Genomic DNA, 21936 nt, shown 5'->3' on the forward strand with positions numbered 1-21936 from the left:
AGAGATTTTTTTTTATCGGAGTCGCCCGAGCGCGCGACTCGAAAAAGCGCGCTGATTGACGCGCGCGCCGCGCCGCGCATTGCGTCACGGCCGGCACCGTCGCGCATGAGACGCGCGACGGACTTCGACGCTCAAGAAACACTTACTCGCGACGTTTCAAATGTGTTTATTCAAACACCGAGAGGCGCTCGGCCGCTTTCATGCCTGCGTCTGCTGAAATTCGACTGAAATTGGCACCTGGCGTTTCCGCGCTTTTGTCAAGCAGCGCGTGACGTCGGGACGACGCGCGTAGAAAACGGCCGCGGAGCAAAATTGTGAATGCGTAATGCGTGTCGAGTAATTGTTTGCACTTCAATTCAAATTCAATTAGGGATTATATGTCTAACTTTAGACCACTTTTAGTTGAGTGATGCTTGAGGCTTTCCTCGATTCTAATTCAATTTTTATGCAATTTGATCTTAAACTCGCGACTTTAGTTTCTAATTGAGCAACCGCGACAAAGTACTCAGTATACTCGTAGACAGGTGTATGTGAACAGTAACTTTGCTAGCAGATTTGTAAAGATTGCATCCTTTATGACCGATTCGTATGGCACTCATATTTACTAAATAAAACGACGAAACACACAAAAACAAAAAAAGATACAAAAAAGACTATCAAAATTTACTCTAAATAATGTCATGTAAAAATAATATAACATAAAAATCTGAGTGTAACATTTAATAAATCTGTTGTTGCTGTATTAATATAATAAAAAAATTTACATTATGTTATGGTATAAATTTAATAATAAATTCTGTATATAATATATTTGCTTCATAAATATAATTAAAAAAATTGTAGAATATTCATCATCACATTGTGTTATTATTAATTATTTCACGTTGTGATAATCATGAAAGTCTGAGGAAACAACATAGTGGAGTGGTGATTATAGTAATCTTACATGAGTTGTAAGCGCGATTAAAATCGACCCAGATAAACAAGTGTACGTGAATTTGGCAGCAACTTTACAAATTGATTTGCAAATTGATTGTATTCTTTATGACTGGTTCATATAGCGCCTACATTTATTACGCGGAATAAAATAAATGGAATAGGAAAACAGAAGAAATACGTGAAAAGAATGATCAAAATTTGCGGTGAGTCATGGAAAGTGTAACATAAAAATCTGAGCGTAACTTCTAATAAATTTGTTGCTGTACCAATATGACAGAACAATTACATTATTACATGATGTCAATTTATATTAAGGAGAAAATACTTGAAAATTTATTAATTTATTTAAAGTTCATTCACAGACTCCCTATTTCGCAGAAATAAACTCTACATCCCACAAATGAATTGTCAAGTATTCTTCCCTCAGTGTAGTAATTAATTCAATATAGTATATATTCTCGAGTCGAAAGTTTAGCCCTATATTAAACCTTGAATTCTACAACGCAGGTTAGTAAAGTAGGTTTAATTCCAATTATACAATTCACTCCTACTTTGACTATGATGATGTCCATAATTTCCCTTTTCACTTTCTTTAGCGTCAAAATAGATTGTATTATAAGTAGAATATCAAAATAGGTGTTGAAAGGATCAAAATTTCGACTCGGATAGGTTAAATATGTAGAATCAAAAGAGATTGATGTAGGTTTCAGAGTATCAAAATAGATTGAATGAAATAGCAAGGTTGAAAGTAGGATAAAAATTTCGATTCAGATTTGCTTAATATAAATACGATAAAAAAGAAAATCATGGAATCTCCATCATTGATGGTCTCATGTCATGATAATCACGAGAGTCTATTTGGGGAGGCTCCGAGCGATTCACTCCGCGAATTCTGCATCCCTGAAGTCGGGAAAAACGTGCGCGATTCGCATGTGACGAGCGACTCTCACGCGTCGCGCGATATCCGTTACAGATGAATTGATCATCGTCGAAAAAGCCATCACGTTCTCTCCCTCTCTTTCTTTCTCTCTATCTGTCTCTCACGACGTTTGTGACATCCGTTCTCGAGGCGAACAAAGCCGCGTAGCGGTCGCTTGAAGCGGACTCGCGCGAGTACACGTCCGGCCGGCCGGTCGGCCGGTCGCTCGGCCGCTAAGCGATTACACGGCCTGTCGTTGGAGGATTAAGGCCTCGGTATATTGAAAAATTACGCTCTTACGTAATTAACGGCCGAAAAGTGCCGGCCGAGATGAATGCGGGCTAGGCGCACTCTCGCGCGCCAGCCCGTTAATTCCCTCTGCTCCTCTCGCCGAACGCCGCGCGCTCTCCGCTGCTTCCTCCCCTTCGCGCCGCCCCTCGCCCCGTCCTTTCTTCGCTCCTGCTCGATTTGCGGTATCTCCGCCGCGGGCCAGGAGAGTATGCGCGGTATGGATGTCACGAAGATAGCAAATTTCATTTGTTATTTTCTGCAGGGGGAAGAAGGAGCTCGAGAGAGGAGAGCGCGAGAGCGGCGGCATGACGAGACGAGACGCGATGCGGCGAAACGGCTTCTTTCACACGGCTCTGCACGCGACATTTATCACGAGCGTGACATTTTAATTAAATGCGATGACACTCCTCGTTCGATCCAGACGAAGCGCGCGCGCGAGAGCAACACCTACGCCCGTCGATAGCGATATTACACGTTCGTCGCTTAAGCTCTGTCTCTGTCCCCCCTCTCTTTCTTTTTCTCTCTCTCTCTCTCTCTCTCTCGACTCATAGCAATCATTTTCTCGTGCCTACCCTCCCACCCTCTCGTCGGTCCCTGTAACCGTTCTCTTCTGGCGTTCCTTCTCTTTTCACTCTTTCGGCTTTTTGTTTTCTTTTCTCCACGGAGACTTCTCTTTTTTTTTTTTCTTTTGCAACTCTCGAATGTGAGTTGACCGACGATCTCTCGGATCTCTCGGACGGGCGAGCGACGTGCCGCGAAAACAACGCCGTCCGAATCGCCGTGAATCGGAATGACAAATGGCCCGCGACGACGTCCCCACGAAATTAGCCGGTCACTCCGCGCTAATCGACGCCCGGTGACAAAAATCGCGAGCGGCGGGCCGACGACCCGCAATCTGTGCCGCGCGCTCCAACCTCGGACTCGTGTGATTTATACGCCGGCGGGCTATGAAAAAATAATTTGGCGACTGCGCGCCTTTTGATCCCCGCTCCGAGTCGAAGAATGCGAATGCGCCGAACGTGGCAGTCGCGAAAGCGACGGTGCGCGTATAATTACGGTACGCCTATTTTCCGAAATTTTCTCACGGCGAGGGTGCTTTTCGTCTTGATTTGAGAAACAGCTAAAAAAACAGACTATTATTTTCTCCTCTCTCTTGGGGTTGTTTTATGAAATTTTTAAAAATTTTCGAGTTATGAAGAAGGAGGTTAAACTCTTTTACAATCCTTTTAAAACCATATTTTTAGAGCGTACGACCTGGACTTGTCAGAACACTTGGCTATCTGGAGTTATCATAACTTTGTCCAAAATCAGTAACTTTCGGCATATTTTTTCCAAAAATATAGGGAAACCTTAGCTACAAAATAGTAATGCAATAAAATGGAAATCTGTAAACAGATTTGCGCTATTTTGCCATTTTTCCGGATCCTTTTCTACTGGAGAGTTATCTTAAACCTGAGAGAAATCCCATGAAATATTGCATACGCAATTAATAACTTTAGTCGACTAAACTAAAAACTGGAAAAGGATTCTGAGAATAAAGGACTAGTATTTTAAAACAATTCAAGTAATTTATAATAACAAAAAATTTATGCTTCTATCAATTTATAATCCTTTACAACTCTTCAAATTTTACCTAATTTTTATTCCTGTAATTCCTTAAGACACTAGGAGGTTGACTTAGGGGGCTAGTATGACAGAAAAGACACTCCTGGACACCCTGAACTGAGAGAAGAATTTAATAAATATTATCAAAATTTGGTTACTATTACTAAATGGTAGACGTAAATATAGCGGGCCAAAGCTATGGCAATACTTATTAATTAATTTAGTTCTGTAAAATAAATTATTTATTTGACAGAAGTAAAATTTATTTGCTTCCAGAATATATTTGGTAAATAAAACTTATTGAATAGTTGAGCAAAATAAGCGATTTTGTAATAGTTACAAAATGTTTGGTAGGTTCAACCAACCATCTGTAATAATAGATATTGAAACGATGTAATAGCTGCAAATGAATGAATTTTTCGTTGTGCTGCAACAAAACATACTTATACTGGTAACAAAATAGAACTCGTACCTACTGAATCTTTTATTACATAATATAAGAATTATAGATATAAGAATTACATAATATTAGATATAAGAATTTCATAACAATTATCAAATATCTAACTATAATATATTTCATATTAAATATTTAATATTAAGTAACTATCACTAAATTATTTAATTGATGTTACTGTGAATCCAATTACGTCATACTCCCGATTTATTAAATATTTGGTAATTATTATCATATTTAGTATTAGTTACTAAGGATTCAACGAATTTCTGTAACTAAATGCAGTTTGTTATAGTTACCAGTCTTTTCTCTCAGTGTGTGCACCGTGTATCTATCCAATATCGCGTAGGACACGATTTTGCGTGGTCTGCCGATTCTCTTTCAGCGAAAATAAGTAATTTTTCCCCAAATTGCACAAGCGCTCAGACCAAACAGCGGCATTCCTGCGAGGGAAAGCGCCGGCTCTTGCGTACACACAAACACACGTACACACGTTGACACGCTCGCAGGTACATTACCTACGTAACGAACGATGGGGTCGGCGATATACAGAGAGACGATGGTGTAAGAGGTCCGAAATTCTAATCGGCCGCGCTATCACCCCCGGTTTTCGGTGCGGATAAGACCGGGCGCGATATCCCGACGCGCTCTACGGCATTATAACGACCGCCCATGACGAAGGACCGATAAGAGAAGGGTCGGCAAGGTGAGCCCTCGAGGGGACACGGTGAGGCAAGTGAAGGGGCAGACCGCGGGGGCCGCAGTCGCACCGAAAATTAAGACGAATCGCGAGCGATTACGATCGCGTTAAATTAGCCGGCCGATTCGTCGTCGTCGGCGTCGTCGGCGACGCCGCATGCGAATCGTGCATTAGGACGTCCTAATGCACACACCGACGCAGCGCCATGTGCTTCGTGCCCTTAGCTCCCTCTCCCCCATGCCCCGTTTTCGTCCGGCCCGCAGGGCGATAAGTCAACGTGCACGCCTCCGCACGCGCCGCCGGCGGGTTATCAGCCGGAGGCGGGACGGAGAGTCGTTATCAGCGGGCCGCCTGAAAAATCGCCGGCCGGAAAATAATTGTTAAGTGTTTTATTAGCGCAAATAACGTGCGCCGCCGGCGCAGGGAAGAACTGGGACAAAAGGGGCCGAGAGATAGCGGCGGCGGCGGCGGCGACGACGACGACGACGACGACGATGGCGGTGGCGGCGGGATCGGTCTATCGAGGTCTGGCCGAGCGAGTCTCGAATTTAACTGGCCGGGATGTGAGATTTATGTCCGTGTACGACTGGAGTGCCAGCCAGTGCCCGGCCGAGGACGATTAATTTGCACGCGGGAAAGTAAAGTGCGGCGAGGATTTTCAGTGCAGACATTGGGGGAATTTTCCGGGGAAACGAGAGTGACTTTGTCGTTGTTAATTAACACGTGGACTGCCGCGGGGCTGAGAGCGACTGAGAGAAAAGAATGGCTAATCTCACTAAAGTCGTTTCCGGCGATAACTACTTTTCTATAACACAAAGTAGTCATATTGCTTCCCTTCTTAAAGTGAGCTGATGTGTTAAAGTTGGAACGTTGCAGCCCTAAAGACATCATTATACACCGTGAAAGATCCAAGTATTGATAAAGTGGTTATAGCAATATGCACATAAGACTATTATCAGTAATATTATATCAGTAATATTATAGCGGCATTCACTGCAAAAAATGATTTTTCAGACTAAAATTGTTCCACTGGACGCGCGATTACAGTCACAGATACCAAATATTTTTTTTCAGTTTGACAGTAATTCTATAACGACGTGAATAACAATTTTTTTCATTTTATATATCTTTTTTTCCTTAAGTCTGGCGTTATTATACTGATAATTTTCGGTTTCTAAGAAGAAAAATACATAACAAAATATAAATATAAAACGACCCTCGAGCGGTCGCGAAGCCCTCTCTTAAAAGTTATATCTTCCTTTACTAAAAACTACGCTCATATTTGCATATTACGTTTTGAATGACATAATTTTAACCAAATTTTGATCATTTTTTCGTATTTTTTTTCATCAGTTTATCTGATAAATATGAGTGCCCATGAAACACTCATAAGAGATGCAATCTTTGCAAGTCAAATACTAAAGTTGTTACCAAATTTACGTACACCTGTCTATCTCTCGTTGGTTATTTCCATAACTTATTCACCATTTGTTATTCAGAGCCTTTCAGCCTGAATTTCGAAGTAATCAGCGGAAATCAACGTGGCAGTCGACGCGTTGAATTAATGTCCGATTGACGTCTCACATTCGAGAAATCGCGACACCGCTTTTCCGAGGCGCAACGCGACGCGCTCGCGGTTACGCATACGTTAACGTCCATCTCGATGTGATTCACGTCCGTACACGCGCGAGACGTTTTACGGAGATGAAGAATACGCAAGCGGACGAACGACCGTAAATTATTAACGCGACGTCGGAACTGTTCGCACCTGTTAAATAAAGCGGTGGAAACCCGTATCCTAAAACCACCAGCACGACAATTACCTGAACCGAATCGACCGACAGCCGGAGACGGTGGCGGCTGATGTCGTGCAGAGGTAACCTTCGCGAAATCGTCGTCGTCGTCATCGTCGTAGCACGAGCGAGATCGAGTGTTTTCCACGAGCGTTCGACGTCGGTTTGGCTGAAACGTACGTTCGCGTTTTAACAAATTGGAAAACGTCCTCGTGCGTTACGTGCCGCGACTCCGCAAACGTGGCGGCTTTAAGAGACGAAAGCAAATCGGTATCGCGTGCGAGGAAATGACAAAACGGCGCGCAGAACCGTTCTACTAATACAAGGGGGCCACCGTCGCAAACGAACCGTTCGTATCACTCAGAAATTGCTTGTAAAACAACGGCATCTTTATATTGCAACGAGCCGCCGGGACGCGCAAGTCTCGCGTGATAGTTTTGCGACAAGCGCGCGAGCGCGCAACTCTCGTTAGCGAAAACGTTTACCCGTCACGTCACGATCGTCTCGGCCAAGACGGATGAACATGCTCGCGCCGTCCGCGTCGTCGAAATCTGAGCCCGCCGAGAAATTACTGTCGGCTGTCAATTTGGAGTGAAATAGCGTAATAGGGGAGCGCACGGGTGAAAATGGCAACGGCTAAATGCCGGCGATCTCTCCTTCTCTCCCTTCCCCTCCCTTTCTCTTTCTTTTTCTCGCTCTCTTGTTTGCTATTTTGTTCTTAATCCACTATTACTTTATATTTTGAGTATTTACTGATATTCAGATTCAGAATATTCATTGATATTCACGAATATTCACTAATATTCATTAAAATTAATTAATATTCGGAAATGTAAATAATCAATCTTTCTTTATAATCATCTTTTTTTTAAATCTGGACAGACTAAAGCCCGTATTAATAATCAGTACTGGAAACTTGTCCTACATGTGTGTGTCTGTGAAATACTCAGATCTGCATTTACAGATTTTTGTTTAGAGTTTTTTGTTTGGATCATATACATATATATAGAGTCCTCGAAAAGTATGTGAACGGCTCAATAATTTGTCAGGGGTGCATCCTGGAAAAAATGTTAAATATAAAAGTTGCAGGGTTTAAAAAGAGGCATACGGTGGTCTCAACTTTGATCTTCAGCTTGACCTTCAAGGTTATTTAAAAATCACGTTGATTTTTTTAAAATACAACTTTTTATTGCATATTCTTGTAGCTTATTTCGAGAACTTTCCAAAACACTACAATAAAGTATTTTTTCACTAAGTACTTTTTGAGTAATAAAACTTGAAAGTTACAATACCGCCGGTATTAGCATTACCCAAGCTGTACAATATGGAGGTTGCGCGATCGAATTTATATCTTGTGTGTGCGTGTGTGTGAGAATCATTTGATCGAGTCAGAATAATTTGATCGTGTGTGGAATCCAAAAATACTTAATTTAAAAATATTCATTAGTCCATGTATTCAGATTGTGGATTTCAACATACGTTTCGAAAGTGCATCTAAGACCAGTCAAACGTTTGAATTGTAACTACAGCAACACACATACATACACACGAGAATAAATCCGATCGCGCAACCTCCACGCGGTACATCTTGGAAAGTGCTAATGCCGGCAGTATTATAATTTTCAAGTTTCATTACTCAAAAAGTACTTCATGCAAAAATACTTTATTATATATACAGGGTGTTTCAGACTACCGGTGCCAGCCGTTTTTCTCAGCAATGGAACGTCGTAGAAAGTTAGGGAAAAAATTTTCATTACTAAAGAATACCAAAAGTATTTATTGATGATAGTTTCAACTTCCGGAATAAACCGGAAGTAGGTGTTACTTAGGTCAACTTTGAAATTTCAAATGGGAACATAGGTCGAATGGGGTATCATTGGATAGAGCTTCGAAAAAGAAACAAGTTTTATTAGAACTTAATTTAATTATCTCTTACAAGTTTCGAGAAAAATGTCGATTATGAACATTTATAAATTATTGTAGACATTCACACATTTATACATTTTTCTAACGACTATTAATCAAGGATCACTAGATTTCCTGACGATATTTAACACATATAATAACGAAATATGAAAAAATTATCAAAATTTACTCAAATAATGGAAAAAATGGAATATGAAAATCTGAGTGTAACTCTTAGTAAATTTGCAGCTACATGGCAAGAAATTTACATTATTATGTGATGAAAATTTAATGATTAATTAACACAATATATTTGTTTCATAAATATAAAATAAAAAAAATTGCAGAACTTTCGTCGTCTCTTGTCTCATGTTGTGATAATCGTGAAAGTCTATTTGAACTATTATCTCTTCTGACATTCCTTTGGCACATCTGCGTCATGTTATATTATACTGTCATATTATACTGCTAAGATAACTCATGGCAATTTGAATTTTCATGAATTCTTACAATATTTTGTTAAAAAATATTGTATATCTGGTCTTTATTGTGTGTGTGTGAGTGCGCGCACGCTTTAAGGCAAAATATCCTAGGGCTCATAATCGCCATTTCTCTCTTGTTTTTCTTGCGAGGAAGGGTCGTGGCAGCGAAGCGGACCGAGAGTGTTTACCCGCGACGAATTTATCGCGTTAAGAACGCATTAGTGTCAAAGTGCGCGGGCTAACCGATCGGCGTGATACGCGAGCTGCTCGTGCGGGCCGCGACGACGACGCGTGCACGTTCAGGAAGCGGGCGACTATTAAGAATCGACGCGGTTCTCTTAACTCTTGGACTCGGTTTCTCTCGCGTCGCATTGACCCGTGACCCGGAATATTGGTTGAACGTGTTCTTTTCGCGGAATGTTTAATGTCTGCCGTTTAACGCGTTAACAGAACTAGTGAGGATTAGCGACCTGCTTCTATCAGAGCTGTCGAGATGACAGGTTTTGGAAGAATATATATAATAAAAGAGAAAAATATCCATTCCTTTCATTTCATTCAATATCTCAGTTAAAAATATAAAATCTGCTTTTATAAAGTCTCTCTCTCTCTCTCTCTCTCTCTCTCTCTCTCTCTCTCTCTCTCTCTCTCTCTCTCGAATAATTTTTATAAGAAATTATAATGCCGTTAGAGAGAAATTATAATGCCGTTAAAAATAAAAAGAAGAAATTGCCGTGCTGTCATTTCAACTGCTCTGGTTTAGCGTTAAAGTGATGTCAGTCTCGCTGAGGCGTGAATACGGAATTCGAGTCGAGTATGAAATTGATTAATATCTTAAGTCGCACCGAAGAATCGTGCTTCGTGGCGAGAAGGAACTCGTTCTCTGGAAAGTGTAGGACACGAGGAAACAAGGTAGAAACTACCCCCTGATCCGTTCAGGGTGTGTCACGGCTGAATAAATCACGCTTTCCATAATATGACGATAAATAATGCAGACGCTGATCTGCAAGATTCCGTGTCATCTGTCGCGTTTCACTCAGTTGCGTTTCGATTCAGGTTGCCGCGCAATATTGTCGAACCGCGGGATCGAGCGGCTGGACTCCAATTAATCGACGATTAACGACCAGACCGCCAGAACGGAATTATTTCTCCGCCTGAACTCGCGCGCGAGCGGCTCGGAAAAGAGCCATTAACTTTCGAGAGCCGAAAAACTTTTCGAGGGAGCAGGAAATAAAGAAAAAAAGAAGGAAAAGAGAGAGTAAAGAAAAGAGGGAGAGGTGAGAGAGAGAGAGAGAGAGAGAGAGAGAGAGAGAGGGAGAGAGACTCGCTTCGGGATTTGTCGACTCCCGTGACCGTCGGTGGCGGTTCGGATTCACCGGCGGAGCGGACCGGTGCGGCGCTATTAACGACATTAACGCTACTACGAGCAAACACGGTCCTATATCATCCCGCGGCCCGGCGGAATAATAAACAATAAATTCCGGTGAAATACGGCTTCGAACAAGCGTAACCCATTTGTTTGCGATAAACTGACCCGGAGGCTAGTCCGACCAGTTTGCAACGGCCGTCCACGGGTGGACGCACCCTTCGCCCCTTCGCCGTCCTTCCTTCTCCCATTTTTACCCTCTCTTCGTGACGCGCGCGAGAGTACTCGCGCGTCAGCGTCGCGCCCGAGGAAGCGTTTCTCGCTCTCGCTTCGCGGGTACTCGCGAAAAGGAAGAAAGAAAGTTCCTAGATGGACTTCCCATGATCATATCGCGACGTGAGACGATCGATGATGGAGACTTTACTTTGGTTGTTTAATTGTATCTGTGAAGCAAATATACACGGAGAAAAAATTTCGTAGTCAAAATTATTGTAGAACTTTGCAAGCGTGGTGTAGATCGACATTCTGCAGTAATTGAGTATTTTCTTATTTTGTATTTGCTACTTATATTTTAGGAACTGAAATGTGCGTATCGAGAGAAAAATATTTAAGAAATAAATATTTATTCATTGAATAAAAGAAACTATAATATTTTCGCCGCATAATCATTAAATCTCATCATATTAATCGTATAAATAATTAAATTTACATCATATAATAATGAAAAGATTTTGTTATATCGATGTAGCTGCAAATTTACTAAAAATTATACTTAGATTTCCATTTTCAAAATAGCATTTTGCACGACACATTGTCTTGATCATATTTTGATCTTTCATTTCTTCGGTACTTCTATTTCATTATAAATATGAGTGCCACATAATACCACTTATAAGGGGCACAACCTTTCCAGACGAATTAATAAAAAGTTGGTACTAAATTTACATACACCTGTCTATCTGGGTGTCGTCTTGCATTGTGAGATTTTGATTTGCAGTACGTTTTTCGCTCGACATTGTCGAGTCACTTCGCGTGTGCTAAGTCGCGAAAATGTATCTCAATAATTTATACCGTTACGAATTTATTACATTATAAATTTACATATAAATTTATTACTTTGTATAGAATGCCACGGTTAAGACGAAGATATCGCCAGTTTACGCACTACACCTATCTATGTGGATGGTATAGGACGCGCGATATAAAATGTCGAGCCGCATTTTCTTTTTTCTTTCCTTCACGAACCCACCGACGACAGTCGAAGTTGGCGCGTGCGATTCCACGGTCAGCGGCGATCGATTAGACCATTCGAGCGGACGAGGGAACGTGGAAACGGATTCGCGAGACCAACCCGGTGTTCCTCCACCGAAGTGCTGGTCGCGATCACGACAAGCGCGGCTTCCGCGGCCGCCAACGGTGGAGGGTACGTACTTACGAGTTCGCGAGTTGCACTTCGCGAAATTGCCCGGCGTGAGATTCTTCAAACTTTATCGCGGAGGCTGTCTCCGCGAGTGAGAATTACGGCGCGCGTTCTCGGCCTTACGAATTGATCGGGCAGACGAGAGAAGAAAAGGGAGAAAGGAGGGGAGAAAGAACGAATGGAAGAAGCGATTCGGGACGAGAGAGTGATTCGCGGCACTGCTCGAGCCCGCTTAACGAACGACTGCGTGATTACGAGTCTTAATCATGCGAGCGCGAACGCACGGTAGTAGCGAGCGACTGGCGAGAGGCTGGGAAAAAGAGAGAAAGAGACGGACGGCGGGAAGAGGAACGAGCGGCCGGAATATACGACGCGCGTACGTTATCGTGCCAATTAACAAATTGGAAGGTCCGACTGGATTCTCGATGACGGCTGTTCGTTGCCATAACTGTCGCGCGCTGGCACCATAAACGCGAGAGGCCGACAAGACGAAGGATAAAGTAGGCAGAGAGAGGCAGCCGTTGTGTTGCCTCTCAAGTACTTCTTCTGTTTCTTACCTAACTTTCTGCGCGCAGAAAAATATTTAAAATATAAAAAATTCAGTGGAGGTACTACTAAAATTTAATTGTACTCATATACATAGTTTTGCACAAAGAAAACATTGTTTTTTAATGAAAAAATATACATTTTCTTGGAACAGTAGCTTTGCACGAAATTGTTTATTCTATTTAATAAAATGTAACTTTTATATTTAACTTATAAATATTTTATTAAAAATATTTTAGTAAATATAATATTTTAGTAAAACTTTAATAAAAATAATTTAATAAAAGACAATAATTTTCTAAGGAAAAATTCCTAATTTCTTAATAAAAATTGCGTTTAAAAAAGGTAAATATTTTATTGAAATATTCCATTTGAACGGGAATGTTTAGCATAAGAGATAAGAATTCTATTTAAATGTGTTATTTTAATAAAACTATTAATAATTCTATTTAATTAAAAGAATTTAGATTCAAGAAAAAATGTGTTATTAGTACCCATTAAATAAATTTATTTTTTTATTTTTTATATATTTCTTTTTTCAGTTTCTTTAAAACAGTAGCTTTACATTAAATTGTTGATTCTGTTTATAATAAAATATAATTTTATAGTAAATTATTTCTAATTTCTTAATAAAGAATCCACTTAGTAGAGAAAATTTAATATAAAATATCGAATATTTTATTGAAGTATTCGAGTGAAAATGTTTATTATATTTAAATAAAAGAATTTAGATTCAAGTGGATGCATGATCGCGATATCCACCAAAAAGATATTTTTTATCTCTTAGACATCTTTCTTTCTCAGTGTTTTCTTCTTCTCTTTTTCTTTCACGCTGTATCTGGAACGAGTGGCGTTGGCTTCGTCCGCGAGAAATGAGTGCTTGGAAAATTTATTTGTGGCATGTAAAGTCTATATTTCTGTGAGACAATGTTCATTTCTGCGGATCAACTTTGTACGTTCTATAAATAAATTTCTAAGTATAGTTTTTCTTCAGTGTAGGAAGCCGCGATGCACGGCCGACTCGACTGAGCTGCGCTTCGCCGAAAGAGTCGAGGGAGTCGAAAGGTCGATCGGCAAAGAGGAGAACGGTTCGAAAGTACGATTGCGCGCGTCTCGATAATCGCTAGAGTCGCGTTGCGGGACTCGAGGACGAATTAACGGCTCGTCGGAGGCGCCTAGCTCTAATCGAATATCGGCTACACACGAAGCGAGCGATAATAACCTGCGCATTCTCGCGGAAGCGCGCGAAGGCTCGGGCGAATGAGGCATGTTTTTGCGCGAAGATTGATATTCTCTCGAAAGCCCTCAACCGGCGGATACTCCTGTTAACAGCTTCTTCATTTTCCGCCGTCAATTTGCGCGAGAACCGACGTGCACGCATCGGCAGATACAAGCCGACGTTTCGCACGCAACGCCGCCGCTTCTACCGCCACCCGGAGACCCGGTAGCTGCGCCAGGTGCAAAATGCACACACGTCGCTGCGAGGGGAGGAGGAAGGGCGGGCGTACGCTCGCTCACCCACGTTCATAGTAATTATCGCGGTTATGGCTTCGCGGAGAGGGTACGCGATCGTTTAAGTCACTCGGGATAACAAGTGCGGGATTCTCAGTTCGTTAACCTGCTTTCTGCCTCTCTCTCTCTCTTCCTCTCCCTCTCTCTTTCTCCCTCCCTCGTTCATTTCGCTCCACTCGCGGAGTGGATTAATGGATCCGTTAGATCTCTCGATCGCCGACGCGCCCGTGCCGTCGCGTCCCGTAGAAATCGCCGCGGATCGACGCCGGTGGTAACCGCGGGCTTATTATCTCGGCGCCGTGATTTTTCCGTCAACGAGCGAGAAAGAGAGAAAATCAGAGGCCCCATATACGCGTATCCTTCACCGCCCCGTCGATCCCGTGATCGGCTTCGCGCGTCGTGGTCGCTTTGGGCGACTTCGCGGCGATCATAACGGAAGCACACGTCCTCCAGCCTCAGGTCGGCCCCAGTCTGGAGGATTTTTCGCGTCGTTGGAGATTCTCGGGGATCGAGGTCGGGATTGTTGTTGTTAGTCGCTGGTGGGGTTTACTTGAACGTTAATAACAAGGTCGTTTTCACGCCGGATACTCGATCAGCACGGCGTGGCAGGCTGCCAATAAGCCGTGGCGCGGCGGCCGCCGTAAGGAGAGTGCGTTTTAGGTAATTGGCCGTGAATATTATCTTACTTAGGGGTCCCGACACGCGGGGGTTAACCGGATCGGCGAAACCGCGATTGCGAGAACGAGAACGCCGGCAGACGACGGCAGGACGAACGGATGGAGGCGGAAGGAGCGAGGTGCCGCGATACCTTACAAATTGCAACTCACGAGGGGATGCTTCGCACGCGGAGGTAGCCACGCGTGATCCGGGGGATCGGCTCGAGATTAAAGCGGCCTTAAAGCGCAGCGGCATCAAAGCGAGCTCCTCGCACTCCCACACTCGCTCGCGACTCCCCTCTTTCGTCTTTCTCTCTTTTTTTCGTCGTTTTTTCTCCTCAGTCGGCGCAAACTGAATTATCGCGAAGCGCAAACGGACATTGAGCCCGACGCAAAGAACTCCGCGATCACCGCGGATCGCGTACAGCCCCCGCGTGTGTCCCGTATTTCCGTACACTGAGAGAAGTTATACGATAAGAAATTAACAAACGGATATTTTCGATCAAAATACCAATGAACTTTTGTATCCGATCAGGAAACATTCGAAGAAGTAATAAGAAGTATCGGTAAGTAAATAAGATAAGTAGTAGATTAGAAGTATCGGTTTATAACGTTTTGATTGATTTTTTTACTGATTTATCTGATGAAATCATCTGATGAATCATTATGATCGGAAGTATTCGATTAAATTTAATCGGATATCCTGATTGAATATAAAAATTCATTGGTATTTTGATAGAAAATATCCGTTTGTTAATTTTGTATTGGATAATTTCTCTGAGTGTATTTAATCTCGTCGCTGGACGCTTGCGTCTTCAGAACAATGTGTTCATTAAGTTCATTACGGGAAGCAACTAATTTACAAGCAGTTTTGGGTCCTTTATAGGAATATCTCCGTTGAAATTTCCCAAGATTTTTCCCAGATTCTATTTAAAATAAATTTGTCTCAAAATTGATTGTTTCGCGCTTCAAAAACCATCGATTAAAAATCCCAATTCCCTTTCTTCAAACATGGGTTTTTCCTGTTTAGAATCGAAACAGAAATATAGATACTCTCGAGTTCTTCAAGTTGGTAACGTCGGTAAATGTTTATAATGTATATAATGTTTATTATCAAACAGGTAATTCCATTTTTGTGGCGATTATCATGTTCAATAGAGTGAAAAATCAAAAGAAAAGAACATTTTTCAAACATTTTGAGCTTTATTGAATAACTAAATTATTTAAGAAATCAACATATGTTCACTTCTAATGTGAAATGAAAAGCAGAAAGAATATTGGAAAAACTTTGACTTCTTCATATAAAATCGCATATTTGAAACATTATATTTCTAATCTTTCATATGGAAATTTCCCAAACTTTCCCAATTAAGAATTCCGTTCTTATTCCAACTATACAAAATTTGTTGGGATCTAATTGAGATCTATTCCAATTTCCCAAATAATTAAAGTCGCGATTTTAAGTGACACACACACCCAAAGACAGAAGAAAAGTTGTGTAGGTACAGTGAAAAAAAAAGGAGAAGAGAATAACAAAGTAATAATTAGTGCTTTCATAATTATGATTTATAAAAATATGAAAGATTTGTCTTTTTTTTAAATATAGGTTGTTGTATGGTCATTTTTATAACTTATCGATTGTTAATGATAAATAATTACAATATATTCGAGTGTTTAATGTAATGTTAAAGTTTTATATTTGAAATAAAAATACAATATATATTTTTTTCTTATATTTTATTCAATATTTGTAATTTATTTCCAAAAGAGTTTGAGCAAATTATTTAAAACAGTTTGAGTATTTACGCTTTTTAATTAAGTATTTATACTTGTAAAGCGAACGCAAATACTCGAAGCGTTTCAGATATTTTGTTCAACATAAATAATAAAGTAAAAATCGAGAAAAAAGAAAATTTTTGGGAAAGGTTCGGTAAAGAAAATGAGATCTGTTTCCGTTTTGAAACATTATATCTCCAATTCGTAAATTTCACAATCAGAAATCGAGACAAAATTTTTATCATTCTTTGGATACTCCATATTCCATTTAACTTACTTAATATTCTGAAGCCTATATTAACTTCTTTGATTCCACTTAACCTACTAACTTTATGTCGAGGAGTCATCTTTAGAACCTGTAAGTGGCATTTTGTTCGTTATCTGCCATTTTGAGACGCTATGTAGGACTTTAGGTTCTAAGTATACTAAACATACGCTGATCTTCCAGAACAACAGAAACTCGAAAGTTTAGGTCAGAAGTAGGGGTAAAACTTCGACTCGGGAACTCATCATAGTTTTGGGAAATCGGAACGCACCCCAATCCGGATCCTTGAAAATTTCTCCGCTGATCCAGAACTATTTTGTACTGAGAAAAATTATCTGAACAAAAATTAATAAACGGATATTTTCGATCAAAATACTGATGCATTTTTGTATCCGATCAGGTAATATTCGATGAGAAATTTCGGTTCATAATTTTATTATCAGTTTATCTAATGAAATCCCATTATGATCGGAATTATCCGATGAAATTTAATCGGATATCTTGATCGGGTAGAAGAATTGATCGGAATTTGATCGAAAATATCCGTTTGTTAATTTTTTATCGGATAATTTCTCTCAGTTTGAGAAACAGAACCGGATTCTGATGAGATCCTAAGGAACGTTCTGTGTGAGTTTCGCGGCGTCTCATGAGGAAAATTCTTGTCTGAGAATGACGCGTGCGGTCGAAATGGTATCGCGCGGGTAGGAAAACACACAAGGATTATGACAATACGAAAGTCTCGCGTGCCGTGTAAGCGATACGTAAGAGAAATGATGACGCGATGGAAAAAGATACACGTACACACGGATACACTTGCGCACACGTGCGCGCTCGGACGCGCCGCTCCATTCGCCGACCGAAACCCGGAAAGCGACCTGAAATTATTATCCAACTTTGTCCGAGCAACAAGTGTCGTTAAATCAACTCCGCATCGTCCATCTCGTATATCGCGGCTGCTCGTATATCGCCGCGCGTATGTGCACGCATGGGATGTTTAAAGACGTGTTACCTAAGTTATTCCGCGGGCGTTGTTGTTCGCGGTCGAACGCCGCGCTGAGCCGCGACAAAACACAGCGTTTCGCTCTTGCGAGTGTAAACACACACACGTCGCTTACGTCACAGACGCAAACACACACACGCGTACGCATCGCATTTCTTTCTTGTTGGACTTTTGTCGTATGAACGAGTCTCGAAACAAACGCGGTGAGGCAACGGCCTGTAAATTCTGCATGATCGACGCATGATGGAAGAATTTCATCAAAATCTGGCCACAAATATTAAATTTCGTATACTCAGTGATCTTTATCGAATATGTTGATACATCTTTATGTAATTTATCGATTATGTATTACCTAATGTGTTTAATGTAAATACTTAATGTATTGGTTGTTAAGCAATCAATATTAACATTCTGAGTAAAAATGTAATTAGCTGAGTCAAAAGCAAATAGTTAGCTAGTCCGGACTAAAATGTTTTTAGCTCGTTATACTAACTCATTGCTGGCTGAACACTGAGATATAGAATCGGGTTTGTGATCTAACCATTATATGCCAAACGTGGCGCTGTGTTTGTTTTAAAATATATAATCTAATTGGTCGCTGTCCATATTTTAAGATTAGATAGGAAATCCACAAATAGATATTACGTTAATTTCAAAATCTCAGAAAAGCAAAACTGGGCGTTATATTGCTAGTTAGCAATGTAACAATTTATGATTTTTCATCTCATTATTGTAATTTCGTTTCTTCAAGTATCAGCTAACTTATTTATCTAGCCACTAGAAGAAATGAGCGTTACATTACTAGCTGGTAGATTAGACAAAAATTTATCTTGTGATGAGACACCAACGAGGTTTAATCTTTACTAAGGACTAATCTGCAGTATTCTTTATAGTGCTTCAACTGAGAACGCGACAAATTTGGACGTGATAATATTTTCTTCCCTTTTGTGGCAAAATTGTTATTTTAATAATACGAAGTTAATTGAAGTAAATAGAATTTTTTTTATTATAATTGTCTAATAGGGTTTTATTATACTTCCATGCATTATCCAGGAACCTTTCGCAAATATACTTAAAGCTTCTCTCGTATAGTTTACTTTAAATTTTAAAAAAGTTGCGAGAATTTACGATTTGCGAAAATCGACCATATGCAGCTGAAATAACTTTTTCTGAGATACATACTGAGAAATTATTCAATAAGAAATTAACAAACAAACAGATATTTCCGACTATCGATGATAAATATCGATGGATTTTTATATCCGATTACGAAACATTCAATAAGAAATATTGGCTCATAGTCTTTTACCGATTTATCTGATAAAATGGCATTATAATCGGAAATATCCGATAAAATTTAATCGGATATAAAAATTCATCGATGTTTTGATCGGAAATATCTGTTTATTAATTTTGTATCGGATAATTTCTCTTAGTGCAAGAAATGTTACGCAAAGAAACTGTTCACGCAGCAAAAACGTCAAAAATGTTATGAAAAAGTTTCCGATTTCTTCTAATCCATAAATGTCGAGTTTCCGCAAAATTCCGAGTAAAAAGATGACAAGTTAGCTGATGACGTCATGGAATTTTTATCAGAACACTAATAAACTGGCTTATTTTAATAAACATATTACAAATGTCAATTTAAAACATGATTCAGGATATTGGCCAGGACTATCTTAAAATCTTACACACTGTGCGACGCGACCGCGCGTAATCATGGGAAGAAAACGATTTTCCGTCTGATCACGCGTAACGTAACGCGACCATTCGCGAGTTAAAACATCGCGGAAAGTCGCGGCGAAGGGGAAGAAAAAAAAGAAAGCAACAGTGGGGAAAAGCCAGATGAAGAGGTCAGTATTAAATAATAACGAGTCGGCGCTGCGCGCCGACGAGGAGACGACGGCATCGTCGTCGTCGTCGTGTGTGTCCTCGTGGGGCGTGAAACACTTGAAAATCCCGTTTATGTAAAACATAGGAAAACGGCCCTCCAGGACCGTCGGCGCGACTCGAGTCGCGCCGGGACGTTAGGTGGAACGCGTAATTGAAAGCACTTTAGAGACCCTAGCGGCACGCACAACGAGCTACTCGCATTTGCATTCAGTGGCGGAGGGAATGCCTTTTAACCGAAATGACTGCGTGTGTATGACAAACGCCGGGGTTTATGTGCCGGAACGATGGGAATATTTATTGGCGCGAATTAATGTCTCCACTCGTCCATACACCGCGCGCCCGCGCGTTTTTTCGCCGCGTTATGTGCGCGTTTGTATTTATATTTTTATCGAGACCCCCGCCCTCTCCCCATTTTTCGCGCGAACAAACGGCAGAGCGACAGAGGGACAAAGAGAGAGAGAGAGAGAGAGAAAGTGAGAGAGAGAGAGAGAGAGAGAGAGAGAGAGAGAGCGCTATAACCAGTCGAGTCATGCGATAAATGAAGAGCCGCCGCGCGTTTGCGGCGACGGGACAGTGAATTTTCCAAATAATTACTTTCCCGGCGGATCTCAAACCTCGTGGCTGATTGTCGCCGCTCGTACAGGTGCCTGTTTGCGCTTTCGAATATTTCCTGTCTGTCACGGTCTAATGTCGTACGGAGGGAGCGTAAAGGGCACAATTTGTCGGATGAATCATCAAGGACTCTCTCGGCAAAATATCGTGTCACTCTTTTGCATGTTAAAGTCGTTAAAATTTTTTCGAGGAAACTGAAGTCGCTGCGTGATAGGATGGGTTGGGAAAACAGGTAATAATAGAGAAATGAGTCGAGCCTATTCGAAGTATACGTGCATAGAGTGTGGTTTGTAGTTTAGCGATGGTGCGACGCACGGATAAAGAACCAGGATGGTCAGTGTGGTCCTTTGTGTTCTCAGAAAAGGGCACGAATACTGGCACGAATACTGGCTAAATGATTTTTAGCTTGATATTCTCGTTCCTTCCATTCTTCTCCAGTTCCGTTATTCGATTAAGGTTCCTATTTTCTCGTCGCGATCATCTTGATTAATGACGTCAGAAGCGAGAAAATTCTGCACGCTCAAAATTCTTGTAAAATATGTTAAAACAAAATCATGCGTTCACAAGGTGAAATCGATAAATTACCGTAAAATTAACGTGATAAAATCACATGAGAAGAAATAAATTAAAAAGGTAGGTTAATTTTACGGTAATTTATTGATCGTTAGAGTGCAAAAAAGGAAAGCGTTCTGATTTGCTCAGCCGATTGCCAGTGCCATATTTTGTGAACATATCTTATTGCAATGTATCTTGCAAGAATCTTGAACGTGCACTTTCTTGTTTCTAACGTTATCGGTAAAGAATTCCGCAGCGAGAAATACACAGAAAAATATATATTGCATTCAAGTAAATGTGATTTGTTTTAAATGTTTCATAAGGATATATAGAATGTTTCCTAAGTATATGTAAAAAAAAAATTTTAAAAGAAAAAAAATGTTTCTTTTTTCAAGGAAAAAAATTATGTCAATATATGTCCTAAAATATTTCATTCCCGAGAAAGAGATATATATCCTCTGAAAAAAGTATTTTTTTGCAAATAAAAAGAGATATTTTTATTAGAATTCACTAGTACATACTATAAAACACACTATTATTGAAAAAATAGAAAAATCTTTGTGTCGTCTTTGAGAGAATAAAATTGAGTAAATAAAATATTTTTTCTTAATTTTTTTTGACAAAAAGAGTAAAAATATAAAAATATAAAGATTAAAAATTTTTATATTTCACCGTTGTTTTTATTCGCAAAAGGATATTTTTTCAGTCATCCCGTTTGAGATGATCTTATCTTGGAAAGAGATTTATTTTGGAAACAAAGCATTTTAGGACATATTTGCATATAAGCTTTTTCTTTTATCTTGATGTAAGGAGTAACCTCCTGCATTTCTTACATATACTTTAGAAATATCCTGTATATCCACGAATCTATCACGAGTTTATATTGTAAGCATCAAATTTATCTAATAAGGATTTTGAATCCTAGTAAGTTTAGTATTTCAACCAAGAATATTAAATGGAATAATAAATGAAAACAAGAATATATGTGTATATATATATATTAAACGGAAACAAGAATATTAAATGGAAACAAAAGTTCAATTTACTTACTACGCAGAGTCGAATCAACTTTTTCTTCGATAAAAAGTTTCATAATATTCTTCTTCTGAGTATATGATGAGCTTTTCTAAAATTTGCAACGGAGTATATCTCAAGATTGTTATAATGAAAATATCCTTTATTGTAGACGACCATTATTCAAGAGAAGGAAAATAAACCAAGTAATCGCTTTTTTTTTTTTTAAGTAA

General features: G+C 40.1%; 1 protein-coding gene and 1 long non-coding RNA gene across 5 annotated transcripts in view; one reads left to right on the forward strand and one right to left on the reverse strand.

Moving 5' to 3' along the window:
- LOC116849656 overlaps positions 1-21936 on the forward strand; it is a 293934-nt gene that overhangs the window by 263292 nt on the left and 8706 nt on the right. The window lies entirely within an intron of this gene.
- The window catches only part of LOC116849652 (transcription factor Sox-1a), a 218211-nt gene that overhangs the window by 183789 nt on the left and 12486 nt on the right, over positions 1-21936 (reverse strand). The gene's annotated exons all lie outside the window — the stretch shown is intronic.

This window comes from Odontomachus brunneus, unplaced genomic scaffold (assembly GCF_010583005.1).
Source record: "Odontomachus brunneus isolate Ranch 3 - 2012 unplaced genomic scaffold, Obru_v1 Obru_scaffold_123, whole genome shotgun sequence".
NCBI classification, from domain to species: Eukaryota; Metazoa; Arthropoda; class Insecta; order Hymenoptera; family Formicidae; genus Odontomachus; species Odontomachus brunneus.